Source organism: Tamandua tetradactyla, chromosome 11, assembly GCF_023851605.1.
Source record: "Tamandua tetradactyla isolate mTamTet1 chromosome 11, mTamTet1.pri, whole genome shotgun sequence".
Classification (NCBI taxonomy): domain Eukaryota; kingdom Metazoa; phylum Chordata; class Mammalia; order Pilosa; family Myrmecophagidae; genus Tamandua; species Tamandua tetradactyla.
This window is the reverse complement of record NC_135337.1, coordinates 72,954,834-72,973,824: the sequence shown is the minus strand read 5'-3', so window position 1 is coordinate 72,973,824 and position 18,991 is coordinate 72,954,834. Positions and strand designations below refer to the sequence as shown.

General features: G+C 40.4%; 1 long non-coding RNA gene across 1 annotated transcript; it reads left to right on the top strand.

Moving 5' to 3' along the window:
- The first annotated feature begins 1,445 nt into the window (after positions 1-1,445).
- On the top strand, positions 1,446-5,203 carry LOC143649581 (uncharacterized). Its single transcript, XR_013159124.1, has 3 exons — positions 1,446-1,565; positions 3,544-3,715; positions 5,132-5,203. It is a non-coding gene; the product is annotated as an uncharacterized LOC143649581 (long non-coding RNA).
- The last annotated feature ends 13,788 nt before the right edge of the window (positions 5,204-18,991 follow it).

Below are 18,991 nucleotides of genomic sequence, written 5' to 3'. Positions count from 1 at the left end.
TTTGGTATGTTGCATTCTGGCAGCCTTAGCAAACCAAAATGGATTTTGATACCAGAGAAGTGGGATGCTGTGAGATAAAAATACCAGAAATGCTGGAATGGCTTTAGAAATTGATAAGGGAAAGATTCTGGAAGAATTGTGAAATGCTTGATAGAGAAGGCCTAACTTGTTTTGGAGAGATTGTTGGTAGAAATATGGACTCTAAAGATACCTCTGATGAGGCCTTAGACAGAGATGTTGAATATGTTTTTGCAAACTGGAGGAAAGTCAATTGTATTTTAAAGTGGCAAAGAATTGGGCAAAATTAAGAACTGGTGTTGGATGGAAGGGAAAATTTGAAAGAGATAAGCTCAGCTATCTAGCTAAGGATATTTAGAAATTAAATGTGGAAAACATAGCCTGGCTTTTCCTTGCAGCTTATAACAAAATGCAAAAGGAAAGAGATAAATTGAGAACTAAACTCTTGAGTACAAAGAAAGTAGAAATTGATGGTCTGGAAAATCTGGGCTTTGAAGAAAGTGAGATCCCAGAGAATAGTGCCCCACATGTGAATTTAGTCAAACATGAAACACATCTGCCATTTCTTTTAAAGGCTAGAGTTGCAAATGTGGCTATCAAGAAAGGACTTTTGGACAGTCCTATTTTCTGATTGTTGTGACTCCTATGTACTGCATAGAAAACCAACAAGAGTGTTGCAAGATCTGTATGAATGTACCCACTGCCATTCTGGACTAAAATGGGCAGATTGAAGAAGAAATGACTTCAAAGGCAGAACTGTGGAAGCTAAGGTGTGGAGCCAAGGGAATCTTGGCCCAGGAGAGCAGATCCACTCATGCATGTGGAAAGGTGAGCTTGCCCCAGAGACAGAGGGCTGGTGGAAGTGGCACCTCAGGCCTCAGGGAGGGAGGAACACATTCTCCAGGGACTGGGAAGAGTGTGGCTACCACCTCACTGTTCTGAAGGGTTTCAGTGTGTGCCCTGGAGACGGCAGAGCGTCGGGAAGCCGCTCAGATGCAGGAGGAGGGTGGACTGAGGACGAGGTGGTCTACGAATGCCCCTATTATTGCAACACTCGTCACAGCATTTGGAGAGAACAGAGCCTCTGTGTAACCCCTTGGAAAGGGTGGGACTGTCACTCCTACAAGCTCAGAGGATTAGACATCATCCTATAAATGACTCTCAGGCTTTGAAATCTAATGGAGTTTGTCCTGCAGATTTTTGGAATTTTTTATGTCCAATGACCCCTGTTTTCTTTCTAATTTCTTCCTATGGCAATGGAAACATTTATCTTACAACCTACCTTCCTTTGTATATTGGTAGCAGATAACTTGTTTTGAGTTTCACAAATTTACAAGCAGAGGGGAATTTTGCCTCAGGATGGGCCGGGTCTGAAACTCACACTGACAAGATTTTCCACTGTTTCCATACACTTAGGCTCACCTGTTACTGAATACACTCAGAAGAGCAGAAAGCAGGGACTCCAATAGACATCTACACACTGATGCTTATGACAGCATTATCCATGGGGCCCAGTAGATGGAGGTGGATGGACAGCACATTAACTGGTAAGTGGAATGGTGAAGCAGGATGTATGCGTGTGATGAAATGTTGTGCAGCTATAGAAAGGAATGAAGTTGTGAAGCATGGAACAAATTGAAGGAAACTGAGGGAATTATGTTGAGCAAAATAAGCCAGAAACAAAAGGACAAATATTGTATGGTCTGATTTAGAGAATACTTATAAGAAAATTAAGGCCTAGATTGAAAGCTCTTATAACAGCCACTTTTATTCCTGAGCTTTAAGCCTTATTTCTAAATTTTGAGATGCTGTGCTGTTTTGTGTATAACCTGGTATTTCACTTGAACTTTGGGTATCTGTGTGACACCTAAGACTCAGAGTTGGAGTTCTGCAGCTCAGAAAGTCAGCATTGCTCCGTATAGCAACTGTTAAAGAAGCCAAAAAGAGATCAGATTCAATTAGAGATAAGAATTTAGTTGGGACTAAGGCAAACAGACTACAGGGTAAAGGATTATATTATCTGTATTGTAAAATTTCACCTACTTATGAAAACAAAAGAAGATAGGTTTATTTTGTCCAAAACCTTCTGTAGCACATAATCTAACTCAACCTGCCTGGATAGTTAAATAATCCGAACACTTGGAGCCTAGAATTGGGAATGAGATCTTGTCATTCTGCATAGTTTAATGTAATAACTCGATACATTCCAGAGTACATTGGGCAGATAATGAAAATGTATTGTCAAAGTCCTTGGAGGGATGGGAGAAAAAAAAAAGGAACTATTAAACTTCACCACCAGGGAAACCCTGATACTGGGTCAAACATTAAGGACACCCAGATCAATAGGCCAAGCCCTTGATCTTTAGGCTTGCTCTTGCGAAGCTTATGTACGTAGTGAAGAAGCTTATCTTACCTATAGATATGCCTAAGAGTTACTTCTGGAAGACCTCTTTTGTTGCTCAGATGAAGTGTCTCTCTCAAAGCCCAAGTCTGCAAGTGAAATCATTGCCATCCTCCCCATAATGTGGGATATGACATCCAGGGGTGAAAGTCTCCTGGCAGCATGGGAGATGACTTCCAGGGACAAGCCTGGCTCTGACACCATGGGACCAACAATGCCATCCTGACTAAAAGGGGGAAAAGAAGTGTAACAAATAAAGTATCAGTGGCTGAGAGAGTTCAAATAGAGTTGAGAGGCTACTCTGGAAGTTGCTCTTATGCTAGCTTCAGTTAGACATTGCTACCTATCATAACTTGCCAAACCCCAACCAAAACCATTCCAGCCAGTCCTAAAGAATACCTATGGCAATATATAAGATTTTACAAAGGTTCCATGCACTAGGATAACTTTCCAGAAACCTACAACCTCCAGTTGAGTCCCTGGACCAGATAAGTCCTGAAATGCAGATGGGCCAGCCTCTCCAGAATATCAGCTAGCCCCATCTACCTACCCCATATTATTGACAGCCCCTCCCAACATGAAAAAGTTAGAATGGGCACAGTCCAAATACCTCTAAAGGGTGGGAGAAAAATCAAAGGTGATGGTGGAGTCTTTCAGAGAAGGTAAGATTTAACAAATTAGTATGATTGCTGAATCATTATATTGATATTTTTTTTAGTCTCCAATATCTTAGAGCAGTTAGAAGTAAAAATCTAAAATTATGGAATTGTAACCTATACCAAACTCTGAAATCTGACTACAACTAATGGTTGTGATGTGCTTTGAAATTTATCGCTTTTTGTACATACTATTTTTCACAAACAAAAGGAAAAAACTCATTAGCAAAGTCCCTTGAGGGACGGGAAGAAAAATGGAGCTGTTAAATTTCTCCATCTGAGAAACTGATACTCTCTCAAGCATTAGAGATTCTCAAGTTAATAGGTCCAGCCCTTGATCTTGAGGCTTCTTCTTATGAAACTTATTTCTGTAACAGAGAAGGTTATCCTACCTATAATTATGCCTAAGAATTACCTCCAGAAAACCTCTTTCTGTTATTCAGATGTGGCCTCTCTCTCTCTCTCTAGGCCCCAAACTGCAAGTTAACTCACTGCTCTCTCCACTATGTGGGACATGACTTCTAAGGGTGAAACTCTCCCTGACAGCGTGGGACAGGACTCCCAGGGACGAGCCTGGCCCTGGCACTGTGGGATCGACAATGCCTGCCCGACCAAATGATATTGTGGTAGTAGTACAAAGGTAAACTAATGAAATAATGGAATAGCATAGCAAGCTCAGAAATTAAACCATACCTTTATATTCCATTGGTTTTCTTACAAAGATGGCAATACAATTTAGGGAGAATGGAAAGCTTGTTTTAAAAATCATACTAAACATCTAGATAGTCATATGTAACAACAATTGCTGTAGGACCCATATTTCAAAACAACGAAATTAACTTAGCAGGGGGGAAGACCTAAAAATAAAAGCTGAAATTTTAGAGCGTCAGAAAGTAAAAGGAATATGTTTATAAATTTGGGATAAGGAAATATTCTAGGAATTTCTGAGTAAAGAAAAAATATTTAGGAAATATTTAAAAAATATTTCAAAATCTTTTAAAAATTTTTGACAAGCATAACTTCAACAAAATTAATAAAACTTTAATAAAAAGCATTCTTAAATAAAGAAACATCCACACAGTAGGACATACAATTTCAATATATTTCTCTACAAAGAATTTGTGTTTACAATATATAGAAAATCTCTATGAATACAAAATAAGACAAAAAGCTTTAAATGAGCAAAACCTTAAAGAGAGATTTCACAAAATGACCAATTTACATAAGAATTGGTGTATCATTATTATTCATTATTATTCATGGGAGCTACTCAACAGAGCAGCTAAAATTAACATATATATATATATATATATATATATATATATATATATATGCCATCAGAACTCCCATATATTTCTAATGGGAGTGTACATTTTATAACACTGGAAAACTGATGGCATCTTGTAGAGTTAAACATAAACTGACTTTGTAACCCTACAATTTAACTCCTTGGTATTTACCCCAAATAAATAAAATCCTAGGCCTACTAATAGTCATGAAAATGAATATACTGAGCAACTTATTCATAATAGAAAAAAAATGGAAGTAACAAAAAAAAGTCCTTGAGAAGAAAATATCAAATCTCTATTTGACATTTAACATAAATGTGTTAACATATTTTGTGTCACATATGAAATAACAATACATATATGTAGAATTTCAAATAAAATGAGAGCATCCCTATAAGCAATACCCAGCTTAACATATACTTATTTTTCTCATTTATGAGACTTCCAATATCAATTTTCTCAGATACATCCCCTTTAAGCTTTAAATTTTACATTCTTACCTCTTTATAAATAGTATTGCTGCACATATATGATCCCTAAATAACTTAGTGTTGATCTTTCCCAGAAATTGGCCAGCAAGTAAGTGGATATATACTGGACATATTCTTCTAGAACTTGCTTTTCATTCATTTAGTTTCTGAGAACCACTAAGACAGTGTACCTATCATTTATTGACTTTCACTGATGGCTAGCATTCCATTTTAAGACATTTTTAATATATTATGTGTGGATGAAATTTGGGATATTTCCACTTTCTTTTAATACAGCTGCTTTGCACATTTGTGCACATCTTCCTGCGGACAAGAACAAGAATTCTTCTCAATATTTTTCAAACTGGATTTCACCTATTATTGTCAAGAAATAAGTTCAATAGCTGGTGAAAATATCCTTTGCTTAAAGTAATGAAATGCAATAGAAAATAAGGGGAGGGGAGGGGAGGGAAGTTGAGGGAAAGGGATGGAAGGGAAAAGGAAAAGATTGCTTTGCACAAAGTAAGAGAAAATAATAGTGTTTTGTGAAATTTTTGTATTTTCCCATTGGATATTAATTATATTTATAACTGTGCCTTGTAATCCAAAAAGGTTTAAGTTGTAACTTGAGACCACATACCAGTGAATTTCTGACTTTTGCTAAAACTGATGTTCAATTTTATTAAGTACTGTTTGTTCTGCTACACAACGATATCCATTTACACTCGTAAGAGGTGAGTATGAGAGTTTGCTTCATGAATATTTTGACCAATTTATCTCAGCTATAACAATCAAGTACTATAATAATAACGATTTTACACTGACTTCCAGTAATTTGCATTTATCAGGTTATCTACTTAAGGCTTCCAATTTCTTCACCTGCAATAATAAAAGCCTACAATATTATGATCGCCGAAGTCCCTATAGGTAGTGGTTTGAAGCTGGATGTCCCCCAGAAAAACATGTTTTAAATCTAACCCATGCCTGAGGTGTGGACCAGGCAGGCAGGAACTTGGGATGAGGCCACGTCAGCTGAGGTGGGGCCACCTCGATCAGGTTGGGTCTGACCCATCACTGTGATCCTTTACGAGAGAAGGAACTCCACCACGTCAGATGAAGCCGTTGAAGCAGGGACCTGAAGAAAAGGGAGAGTCAGCAGATGGGCCTTGGGCCTGGCAGAGACAGAGGAGCCCACGGTGGATGGCTGTCCCCAGGAAGAAAGCATTGTCATGATGGGGCCTTGGTTTGGACATTCCCTCAAAACTGTAAACTAATAACTTCCCATTGTGTAACCCACCCCATTTCATGGTATTTGCCTCAAGCAGGCTAGAAAACTAAAACACCATATAAAATGTTTCTATTATTAAGTAACCTCAGTGAACGGTATCTGTTTTTTGTAAGGGAAAGGTAGAATTTAAGCTGCCCGAGAGAAGGGACTTGTATCATTGCTGTAACTGCAGCTCTGAGAACAGTGAGGGCAGGTTGCAGGATTTCAGCAAAGGTTCATCGAATGAGGGATTCTGTGTTTTACACTTAGTAAATACTTAATACACAAATACAGGCTATCGTGCCAGGAAGGAGAACAATAGCAGTTGAGTCCGTTCTTATCCTTGATCTGATTAAATGAAAAAAAAGATTTATAAAACTTGCCAGTTCTGGAAGTAGAACGTAGTTTAGTTCACTGAATATAGGCACCTTAGAGTCTCCTGCCACCACTGAACAATTTGGGGAACTTAGAAAATACAGATTTTCCTCCAACTGCCAGGTTGCTTTGATTTCACCAGGGTAATTTGACCTGAATATAGAAGAGTGGCTAAATTTAGAAACACATTTACAAATGTACTTTTCAACAGAAGTTTGATTGGAGGAAAGTGGAAATGCTAATCAAACAGTTCAAGCATTTGGCTAGATCAAAACGACATGTCTTCTCGGAGTTGTTCCCAAATGAAGCCAACGTGCTCAGCTTCTCTGCCACCAGGATGGTTAGTTCTGTAATGATTAATTTGTTCTTTGCTCTAAACAGAGTCTGCCAAAATAATCGACTCAAATACACTCTAAAGTACAATTTTAAAAAACTATTTTAAAAAACCCTTCAGCCTTAAACTATTTGAAAACTCGCTTGATTGTTGATAAATTCATTTTTTAATGGATTCTCATGTGTTATTATAACAATTCCACCAAAATATGAACCAACAGAACATTCTAGGAGTGAGACTCAAAACCTTGTTGAGAGTGAACTATTCCTGACGATATGAAGCTGGTAAAATTCCATTTTCCAGGGTGAGCTTTGTCCAGATGGCAATTTTGCCTCAGTGTAATCCAAAATGACATGTCCAATCCACCCTCCCTTTCCCAACGCTTGAGTTTTTCCAGGGAGAAAATGTGGTTTTGCCTTATTTTAGCAAGTTAATGTTTCTATGCTTTGCTTTGCTAATGCATCTGGAAACATATGGCCACTTCTGGCAAAAGATAGCCATTACTGATTCATTTGGCTGAAGCATGAATTTTTCCAAGTGCAGTAAAAATCCTCTTATGAAATATTTTATCCTGCCATGGAGCCCAACAGACCACGGGTCAGAGCTCTTGGACGCACAGTCTGACTGTCATGACAGTACCAGAAATCCAGGATACAGGGATTTTTCTTACTCCTTTCTTGGTACGTTGAGAGGCAATCTCTACCTGCCACGAACCCATACTGGGTCCTTTGACCTTTCCCAAGAGGGGCACGCTGCCCTCTCCTCACGGTGGCACCATGAGGTGCCCCAAAAGGGACTGGATGGAGAGGAGGGGACAGGAACGAGCCCAGGAGGGTCTGTGCTGGCTTCAAGTCTGCAGGAAGGTGGAGTGACAGGGTGGCGCTTAGGAAAAAGAGGCAAGATCAGACTCAGCCAGAACAGAATTTTTGTGAAATTGGACGGTATTTACGTGGAGGTAGAGCAGCTGTCCATTACAGAGGGATAGTGATAAAGGAATAGAGTGAACGTTCATGGCGTGACTGCTGAAGTCGGGCAGGTGCTGCCGATCTGATAAGGACATAACCTCCAAAAGGATAACTTGAGTCAAAGTTCTAAAGCACTTCAGAAGTAAACCAAGGTAGATTAATTTTTAAAGGAACATACAGAGAATTAAAACAGGAATTCAGACTCAGAAAAGAAAAAAAAATGCCTCTCAAAAGTGCAGACCAAGTAAAAATCGTAATGCATAATTTGCCCTTGCACTTTCCCAATCTCCAAAAATCCTGATCTCTAGGAAGTGACTGTGTATTTTTATGTTATTTTATTTTAAAAACTTTTTTTTTTGCTTGCATGGGGAGGCACTAGGAATTGAACCTGGGTCTCCAGCATGGCAGGCGAGAACTCTGCCTGCTGAGCCACTGTGGCCCGCCCCTAAAAACATTTTTATTGTGAAAAATAACGTATATACATAAAAACAATAAATTTCAAAGTACATTGTAAGAATCAATTATAGAAAAGATTTCAGAGTCTGGTATGGGTTATGGTTTCACAATTTTAAGTTTTTCTTTCCATTTGCTCCAAGACACTGGAAACTAAAAGAAATATCAATATAATGAGTCAGCAGTCATGCTCATTTAAGTCCTATCTTCTCTGTTATAATTCCTCCTTCTCCTTTGATTTTTCTTCCAATCTTTAGGGGTATTTGGGCTATGCCCATTCTAACTTTTTTTCTTTTTTGGGGGGTGCATAGAAGGCAGGCATTCTAACCCACATGGAAGGCAGGCATTATAACCACTGAACCACCCATGCACCCCTCCATTCTAACTTTTTCATATTGGAAAGGACTGGCAGCAATATGGGATAGAGGGATGGAATTAGCTGATGTTCTGGAGAGTCTGGCCCCTCTCCGTTTCAGGACTCTTCTGGCCTAGAAACCCATCTGGAGGTTGTAGGTTTCTGGAAAGTTACCTTATGTATTAATTAGGGTTCTTTAGAGAAACAGAATCAACAGGAAACACTCGCAAATATAAAATTTATAAAAGCGTCTGATGTGACTGTGGGAATGCAGAGTCCAAAATCTGCAGGGCAGATTGTGAAGCCAACGATTCCAATGGAGGGTCTGGACGAACTCCACAGGAGAGGCTCACCAGCCGAAGCAGGAAGAGAGCCTGTCTCTTCTGAACCCTCCTTAAAAGGCTTCTAGTGATTAGATTGAGCATCACTCGTTGCAGAAGACACTCCCCTTGGCCGATTACAAATGGAATCAGCTGTGGATGCAGCTGACGAGATCATGATTTAATTCTATGAAATGTCTTCATTGCAATAGACAGGCCAGCACTTGCCCAACCAGACAAACAGGTACCACCACTTGGCCAAGTTGACACATGAACCTGACCATGACACCTTAGTTCATGGAAACTTGTAGACTCTCAGACAGAGCCTGGGCACTTTTTATGGGTTGGCAAACCATGGCTGGTTGGCGTGGCAATTAACAGGATCAGTGTGGCTTATGTAAGAGTGACCTCCAGACTAGCCTCTTGACTCTGCTTGAACTCTCTCAGCCACTGATAGCTTATTTGTTACACTTCTTTTCCCCTTTTGGTCAGGATGGAATTGTTGATCCCATGGTGCCAGGTGTGGAGTCATCCCTGGGAGTCATTTCCCACATTGCCAGGGAGACTTTTGCCCTTGGATGTTATGTTATGCCCACGTGGGGGGAGGGCAATGATTTCACTTGCAGAGTTGGGCTTAGAGAGAGTGAGGCCTTTGTGTTTTTATTGATGGGATTCTGAGAAATAAAGAATAGGAGACGAATAAAATTGGTGTGTAACGTCAAAGAAAGCACAACTCACTACGGGTTATTACAGATGGAGACAAGACACTTCTTAAAGCAGGCCTCAGCTGCTCACTAGTGGGGACATATTAGGAGTTCTGTTCACTCTCTGAAGCAGAATGCTGAGAATTGGCTTTGGAGCTCTTAGCAAAACCCACAGAACCTCATTTCCCAAAATAAAAGTTTGTGCTGATAACTCATACATTTTGAGCAATTTGTATGCAGCAGACACTATGCTGTGTGCTTTACCTATGAAACTATTTAGTGATGGCTGATTATACCCACTTAGGGGAGTAATAAATTCCAAAACAGCAAGTTTTCCTTCAGCTAATCATGAGCACACGCGGAGTCGGAAGATGACACAGCATGGGCTGCTCATTTTCCGTGTTGCCCCCGCCTTTGCGGATGAGGCTCACCTTGCACACTCGTCTATAGGCCTCTTTCCTGACCTACAGTCCCCGTTGCCTCTGCTGGTGAGGCTCACCTTGCACACTTGTCTACAGCCCTCTCTCCTGACCTACAGATCCCTTCACTTCTGCTGGTGGGGCTCACCTTGCACACTCGTCTACAGCCCTCTCTCCTGACCTACAGTCCCCTTCACCTCTGCTGGTGGGGCTCACCTTGCACACTCGTCTACAGCCCTCTATCCTGACCTACAGTCCCCTTCACCTCTGCTGGTGGGGATCACCTTGTACACTCGTCTACAGGCCTCTCTCCTGACCTACAGTTCCCTTCACTTCTGCTGGTGGGGCTCACCTTGCACACTCGTCTACAGGCCTCTCTCCTGACCTACAGTCCCCTTCGCCCTTCTTCACTGCTCTGCTCCCTGCGCCCCCTGCACATGGTGGGAAAGGAAATACATAACGTTTTCAGAAAGAATCACCCTACTCTGAGCTCCATGCATCGTGTGCAAAGATCCTCTCCAGAGGAAATGCAGGGAAATTTGGCCCTGCGGGGTATGAGGATGGCGTTTGGTGGGGGTCACCAAGTATAGCATGTCAGAGTCTACATGGGGGAGCACCGTGTGGAGAGGAGCATTGTGGGGAGGGAGCATTGTGTGGGGGAGCACTGCATGGGGGAGCATCATGTGGGGGGAGTGCCGCGTGGTGGAGCACTGGGTGGGGAGGAGCATCACATGGGGGAGCACTATGTGAGGGAGGGGCACCATGTGCAGGGAGCACTGCATGGGGGCAACTGCGAGGCACAGAGTTGGGAAGAGGCAGGGGGGCGAGCTGTCCCAAGGAGAGTAGCCTGCGGGGATCAGAACTGAACAGGTGAAGAGAACACCTGGGGGGCGGTGTGGAGGGCAGCACGCAGAGCCTCCCTCCAGGACAGCTGCTCAGCCAGGGCTGAGGTGGGCGGGGCTGTGGCTGTTCCTGGGCTGGGGAGCTGGAGGCCAAGGGGTGTAGGGGAAAGGGGGCTGGGTTAGGGAGCTGGAGGCCAAGGGGTGTAGGGGAAAGGGGGCTGGGTTAGGGAGCTGGAGGCCAAGGGGTGTAGGGGAAAGGGGGCTGGGCTGGGGAGCTGGAGGCCAAGGGGTGTAGGGGAAAGGGGGCTGGGCTGGGGAGCTGGAGGCCAAGGGGTGTAGGGGAAAGGGGGCTGGGCTAGGGAGCTGGAGGCCCAGGGCATGAGGCAGCAAAGGCGGTGCAGCAGGAAGCGGGTGCTTAGGGGCTCATGGCACGTTGGTGCTGCATACAGAGAGAGAGGAGCCCTCTGGAAGGGGGCAGAAGTGACCATGGGAGATCACACAAATCACGGGGGTGGATGAATCTGGTTTCTCGTTTGGCAGAAAGGAGTTACAAAATGCGAATACGGAGAGGAAGGTAACTAGAATCAACCCTGGGTGTTTGATTGTAATCAGAAATGTCTACATGGATTCACAGATTTCACTATATAAAGATACACATGGACATATGTAAACATACGTAAAAGACATGTGTGTTCACCCCGGGTCTGTACACGCTTACGTGTGCGCCTAGGTGTGCCCTTGGTTCCAGTTACCGAAACAACTTGGGAGCAGCAATGTACCAATAAAAATGAGTGCATTTAGATGCTAAATCTTGGCTTCTAAATCCCATTCTGAAATGAAAGAAACCAGGGCTCTTGGAGAGATGGCAGTTTCCAAGGGTGAGCAGTGTAAGCTTCTCTGCATCCGGGAAGGAATAAAGAAAGTGGCCCCCTTCCTTCCTTTTCTCTCAGCTTCCAGGTGTCAAAAGCCTGAATTAGAGCCTCTGTGCCCTTGGAGCTCTGCCTTGGGCAGCAATTCTGCTCTGTAAGTAAGAAAAAACAACAACAATTTTTCATTCTCAGAAAAGCTTCTCAGCTCGATGTCCAGATGACTCACGTTGCACTGACGAGTAGCAACCGCAAACGGTGGGACTTAAGGGACGTTGAAACAGCTGGTTTCCGGGAGGTGAGAGGACAAAGGAAACCACTCCATCAAAAGCTACAAAAGAGGGCTGGAGTTTGCAAGAGAAGCTTCCCTACACCAATGAGAGGGGACTAATTAAGATTTATGATTCATCTGAATAGTAACTTCAGATGGAAACCACATGTGCTTACAATTTCTTGCAGACATTGCAGGTAAGTTATTTCATAAGCTCCTTTCTCCAACTGCCTTTATAGAAAAGAACCCTGCACTCTGCTTCAAATGACATTTATTGAAAACCTATAATAGCCAGGATCTCGACTGGGTACTTTACAATGTTAATTAATCACTGTAACAAGCCTGAAAAATTTGTATTTTGCCTGTATTTCACAAATTAGGAATTTGAGATCCAGAGAACTAAAGTAATTTGTCCAAAAGTGAATCCAAAGATTAAACCAATACTTTCTAATATGCGTCAGTCCTTTTTCCATGCTATTTTTCTTCCCCTAAATTTAGACTGAGTGAATACATGGTCTGGAAATTACATTAACCCATTTGGAGGTGAGTTTGGCACATTCTTATTTGCTTTAGAGGGTAAGGAAGGAGATTGAAATGAAAATTAGAATTCTATGCTAAGGAGGGAGAACCCAAAACCCAAACCCAAAACCCAAAATTTCATATTTGCCCTCACATCCTCACTTTCTTTTCTTTTCCACCCAATCCTTTTTCTGGAAGGTTTGTGTTTTTTTCCTCCTCATAAAATTGTCATTCTAATGCCTTGCTCATATTTGAATATTGTAAATTGTCTCCTAAATATGCACTTCTGTTTCCCCATATATAATTAATGAATATTTTCAAAATCACTGTAGCCAGAACTAATGTTCTATTTCGCATGATCAAGAATTGAATTTTCTAGTAAGTGTCTTGTATTCTCCCACTGCCAAATTTATTATAAACTAGTGTTTCTTCACTGCATTTTATTTCTCTTTGAGGCATCTTCACTTCTAAAGTGGAGCTTTTCAAAGATATCATTTATGAACATATTTCCCAAGGTTTGTATATTATTCTTTCTGATAATATGTACCTGACACTTTTCTTATGCAGATCTTCAAGAGTTACATAAATTCAGTTAACTATACACGTAGGAAAACTGCAACATGGAGAAGGCATTGTACAAATATGAGTCCAATAAAAAGGAATGCAGTACTAATGCGTACTACAGCATAAACGAACGTTGAAAGCATTATGCAGGGAGAAGCCAAAACGAAAGACCACACAGTGCGCGGTTCCATTTGGATGAGGTGTCCACAGCAGGCAGCTCTGCAGAGACACACAGCACATTAGTGGTTTCTTCGGGCTGAAGAGGAAGGACGTGGAGGCGGACAGAGAATGAAGCTGACAGCAGTGGGTTCCCTTTTGGGAGCACAGGAAAATGCTCTAAAATTAAATTAATCTAAATTCAGATGGTGGTTATGGCAGCACAGCTCTAAGAGCACACTAAAAAACATTGATTTGATTGCACTTATAGGGTGAACTGTATGTATATGTATTATATCTCACTAAAGTTATTAAAAAGGTTCAGTTACCAAAAAAATATTAGTGTACATGAGTGCAGGATCTCCTGGGAATTCCTCACTGATATCTCATAGGTGAAGTCTAGTTAACATACTTTCAAAGAGATTGGAGTATATTGCACCATCAGACTTCTTTCAGTTTTCATTAAATCTTCCTTAGATTTGCATCCTTGCTCTTAAATTTATTAAAACCACCTTCTCCCCACCACAACATCTGCCAGTGTGCACACGTGCACGACACTACTTCCTGGGACAGGCTTTTCAAAATAATAGAAAAAAGATGTAGTCATACAGGTGTGCTCTGGAAAATAATCAGTATAAAGAGAAGAAAAATCATGTGGTAGCTTCTTAACACTCTTCAGGCCTTAAATGTGTCCAGGGCTCCCGGACTCCATATCCCACACCCTATGCAGATCTGAGTCCTTGGAGAGCCCAGATCACACTGGACGAAAGGACAGGATTGGAGACTGAGCCCATGCCATGAAAGACACCTGACAGGGCTGCGAGGGTGCTGCAGTGGTAGAGTTCTCACCTGCCATGCAGGAGACCCAGATTCATTTCCCAGCCTTCCCGGGAACAAACAAACAAACAAAAACAGAAAGAAAAAACAAACAAAAATTCAACAAATGGTGCTGCAATAACAGGATACTCACATGGAAAAAGAATGAAATGTGACCCCGGGTATATAGCCTACAAAAAAAAAAAAAAAAAAAATCGAAAAACCCACCTGAATGAATCATTGCCTTTGTGAGGATGAGTCACTCAATGCTGCACAAGCTCAACGGTTTGTTGATCAAGTGAAGCTAAGTTAATTCGATTTACTGCAATGATGAGAAATGCCTTTGGCAGATTCTTAGTCCTTTCTCATGAGTGGAAAGGAATGGTAAGTTTAAGTGATTCTTTCAAGGGGGAAAATTGATTGGGATTGGGCAGTGTTTTTGGTGTGATGATGTAGGATTGGTGGAATCATAAAGCAATGGGTATGAAGTAAGTCTGTAATGTCACTGATGGTTGATAAATGATCTTTTTGCCCAGAGATGTTGTCATGATAGTTGTTTTCCCAGATGAGCAAACTGTTTATCTGGATAAACTGGCTTACAGGATTTTCTTGAAACAAACAGTAAAGTTGCATCTACAATGTCACTTAATGGCTGAGTACAATGACCTGGGAAAGCAGCTGATTCATTATAGGTTATGGGTTCCAAAAGAGGCTGGGTGGCCCCCAAGGGACGTGAAAACAAATCCAAGAGTTGTTCTAATTGTATAATTAGCTAAACTATGAGAACATCAAAACCAGAAGGTAGACCTGTATCAAGAATTGACTAGGATAAAATAGATACCTTAAGGATAGGGAATTATCATATTTGAGAAGTAAAAAATGTCAATACAGAACCCTACAAAGGCAAAAAAAATAAAATAAAGAAAACACCCAGCAAAGTAGAGAACAAAGCATGCAGATTAAAGCATAGCAATCTTCAGATCCAGTCATCTAGAAAATGTTCCACGGATTTGAATGGAAGCCTTTAACACACACAATTGTCTTTTGCATCTGAAGTTTGGGGTAAGTTGTCCTCTCCAAAAAAATCACCTGCCGTGGTGATTCCCTGACAATCTTTGCTGTTAAATTTCCGGATACGATGATGGTCCATCGTGGGAGGGGAACACCTTGTAATTTCTCACCTGAGAGACATAACTTGTTGCATCCGTATTCTGTGGTTTAACATGGTAATTCTTAAAAGTCACTGGTGACAGGTTTGGGGGTGACTTTAATGATTAGTGAGATACTATTTATAACACTGTCTTGCTTTAGGGTTCTTTTCAACATGAACCAAAGCATTTTCAATTCTCTTCATTTATTTTTCTCCAAAAGACAAAATTAAGTTTTAGAAATTGTAGAATCTGCCTGGGAGAATATGGTGACAAGTGAGTTTGTACCTATTGTGTATGAGATATAGAATGTACCTTTGCAGCAATTTATTAGGTCTGCCTGAAGTAAGGGAGAGTCAGAATTTGGGGGGGATAAACACTTAACAAATTAGCAGAGACCAAGGAACTTCAGTGAGTGAGAGCTCGTGGCTGTGTGTGGGTTCCCACCCCATGGCTGAGAGATGAGGAAAGCTCCAGTCATTAGACACCCCTTTTCCAAAGGATTGAGGGTGACAGAGTCTCAAAGTAGCAAGGTTTGGCAGAGCTCTTAAAGGACAATCCTAGGAAAATAGGACAGATTTGTTTGTTCTCTAACTTCAGAACCAATACAATTATATATTTTTTTTCTTTTTCTTTTATTCCAGTCCAGACATAGATTTCCAACAAGTAAAAGTTCCTATCAATTATGAAAAAAGGCAAACCATGACCAGGGCCTATTCAAAATTCATTTTTTCAGAGCAATTATATGAAATGCAAACAGGAATCCTGAGGCTTAGGATCTTATGCATTTGCCATTTTTGTTCTACTAATGATACGTTTTTTGACCAATAGACATGCACAGCGCTGTAGGATTTCCCTGCCAACAGAGACCGACTGGGGTGTTCAGTCACCTTTGCTATAAAGTGCAGTTCCCCATGCCACTTTTACCAGCCCTTTGGGACCTCTGACAGCTCGTGGCTCAGAGAGCACCCAGCTGTGCTCACATAATTTACAACCAGAATCTTCCTAGTATCTCTGTGCTGATTCTGGAACCAATTTTGGGGATTATATCATCATTTCTGATGTAGTTAGATTGATTTTTCAACGTTTAAATTCCTTCTTAGGGTCCAATATGTACTTTAAAAACCTGCAAATTATTATACAACAATTATGCCTGAATAAAGACAAAAGAACATAAGATGAATTAAAGACATTTGGAGTCAGCAAAAGCTGATTAATTTAATGCCAGAGAACTGCACTAGAAAGAAATAGTAAAGAGATTTCTTCAAGCTGAATAAAACCAAAATGATCCTAAATACAAGTACAGATATTCAGGAACAAATGAAGAGTGGCAGAAAAATTAAATAGTAGGGTGACTATAAGAGAATATTGAATGTTTAAAATAGCAACTGTAATAATGAATTTTATGAAGTATATAGAAGTAAAATACATTACTGTATTAAATGGAGCTAGGCATTAGAAACAGCTTGCATTTTCTGGGAAATGTTAAAAGTAATAATATAAGGTAAATATAAATAATTCCAGGTTGTATATCTTAATCTCTAGGGTAACTGCTAAAAGAATAATCAAATAAGTGGAAAAATAGAAAAGGAAAATGGATTAATAAAAATAATTGATATAATTGAAAGATATCAGGAAACATATTACAAAGAAATAAACAGATGGGTCATAATTGAAGGGAAGGGAGCATTCAATATTTAATTCCATGAGGCCAATATCACCCTCATACCAAAGCCAAATACAGATACCAGAAGAAAACAGTATCTCTTGTGAATAAAGATGCAAAAATCCTCAACAAAATACTAGCAAACTGAATCTAACAGCTCATTAAAAGAATCACACATCACGGTGCAGTGGGATTTACCCAAAGCATGCTGGGGTAGTTCAACATAAACTCAATATGCAACACAGCATAGGATGAAGGGGGAAAATGATCATTTTAATTGATGAAGAAAAAACATCTGACAACATCCAGGGCCCCTTCTAGATAAAAGCACTTAGAAAACCAGGAATAGAAAGAAATCTCCTCACCATGATAAAACACATATATGAAAAACCCATTGCTATCATCTACTTAGTAGTGACACTGTCAAAGCTTTGCCTCTAAGATAGGAACAAGACAAGGATGCTCACTGTCACCACTGTTTTTCAACATTGTACTGGAAGTTCTAGCCAGAGCAATTAGGCAAGAAAAAGAAATAAAAGCAATCCAAACTGAAAAGGAAGAACTAAACTTTCCCTATTTGCAAATAATTATAGTTATACAAAAACCCTGAAAATTTCCCAACAAGGCTGCTAGCAGCAATAAGTGAATTCAGCAAAATTGTGGGTTCCAAGATCAACACCCCAAAGTCAGTAGCATTTCTATACACAGGCAATGAACAATCAGAAGAAGAGAAAAAGAAAAAAATCAATTTACGATAGCAATTAAAAGAATCAGATATCTAGGAATAAATCTAACTTAAGATGTGAAGGACTTGTAAACAGAAAATCATAAAACATTGATGAAGAAAATCAAAACATACATAAATAAATAGAAGGACTTTCTGTGTTCATGGATTATAAAAGTAAATATTGTTAAAATGTCAATCGTACCCAAAGCAATTCACCGTAATCTCAATAAAAATTCCAACAACATTCCTTGCTGAAATGGACTAGTGAGTCATTAAATTTCTATGGAAAGGGAAGCGGTCCTGAATAGCTAAACATCTTAATAAAGAATGAAGTTGGAAGACTCATAATTCCTAACCTTACAATTTGTTCTGAAGTCTCAAAACAGCATGGTATTTGCACAGAGAAAGACTTATAAGCAGACAAAATAGAATTGAGAGTTCAGAAATCAACTCACATTTAAGGCAGTTGATTATTGATAAGGTGGCAAAGACCTATCAATTAGGAAAGAATGTCTCTTTCATAAATGAGACTGGGAGAACTGAATCTCCATTTACAGAAGAAAAAAGGTGGACCCCATCTCATATCATACATATATAAAAAAAACAATCCAATGTGGATCAAAGACCTAAATGTAAGAGCCAGAAATATAAAACTCAAAGAAAAAATGTAGGGAAGCATCTTCAGGACCTTCATGTTAGGCAATGGTTTTTTAGACTTTACTCCCAAAGCACAAGTAACAAAGTAAAAGGTAGGTAAGTGGGACCTCATCAAAATTAAAACTTTGCACCTTTATGGACTTTATTATGAAAGTAAAAAGACCACTTACACAATGGGAGAATATTGGGAAACCACATATCCGACAAAGAATTAATATCCAATAAACATAAAGAAATCCTTCAGCTGAAGAACAAACAGACAAACAACCCAATTTAAAAATGGGCAAAAGACTTGGAGTGTCTTCAAAGAAAGTACACAAATGGTCAAAAAGCACATAAAAGTCTGCTCACCATCATTCGACATCAGAAAAATGCAAATCAAAGCCATAATGGCATACCATTTTACAGCCACTAAAATGACTACTATTGAAAAAATGGAAAAAAAACAGGTATTGAAAAATGTGTGGGGAAATAGAAACACTCGTTTCTTTCATTGCTGGTGGAACTGTGAAGTGAGGGAGCTGCCGTGGAGAGCTGTCGGCAGTTCTCCAGGAGGTTCCTACAGAATTTCCATATCCAGGGCAAGCCGACTTCTGGCAGACACCAAAAGTAACCGGTACGTTCCAGGCATCTTGCCAGGCTCTGCAGGGAACACACCGCACACCTGCGTGTAGGCGGCTGGGCATCCAGGGGAGACGTGAAGCTGACACACTAAAAGGTCAGCAGGCGCACA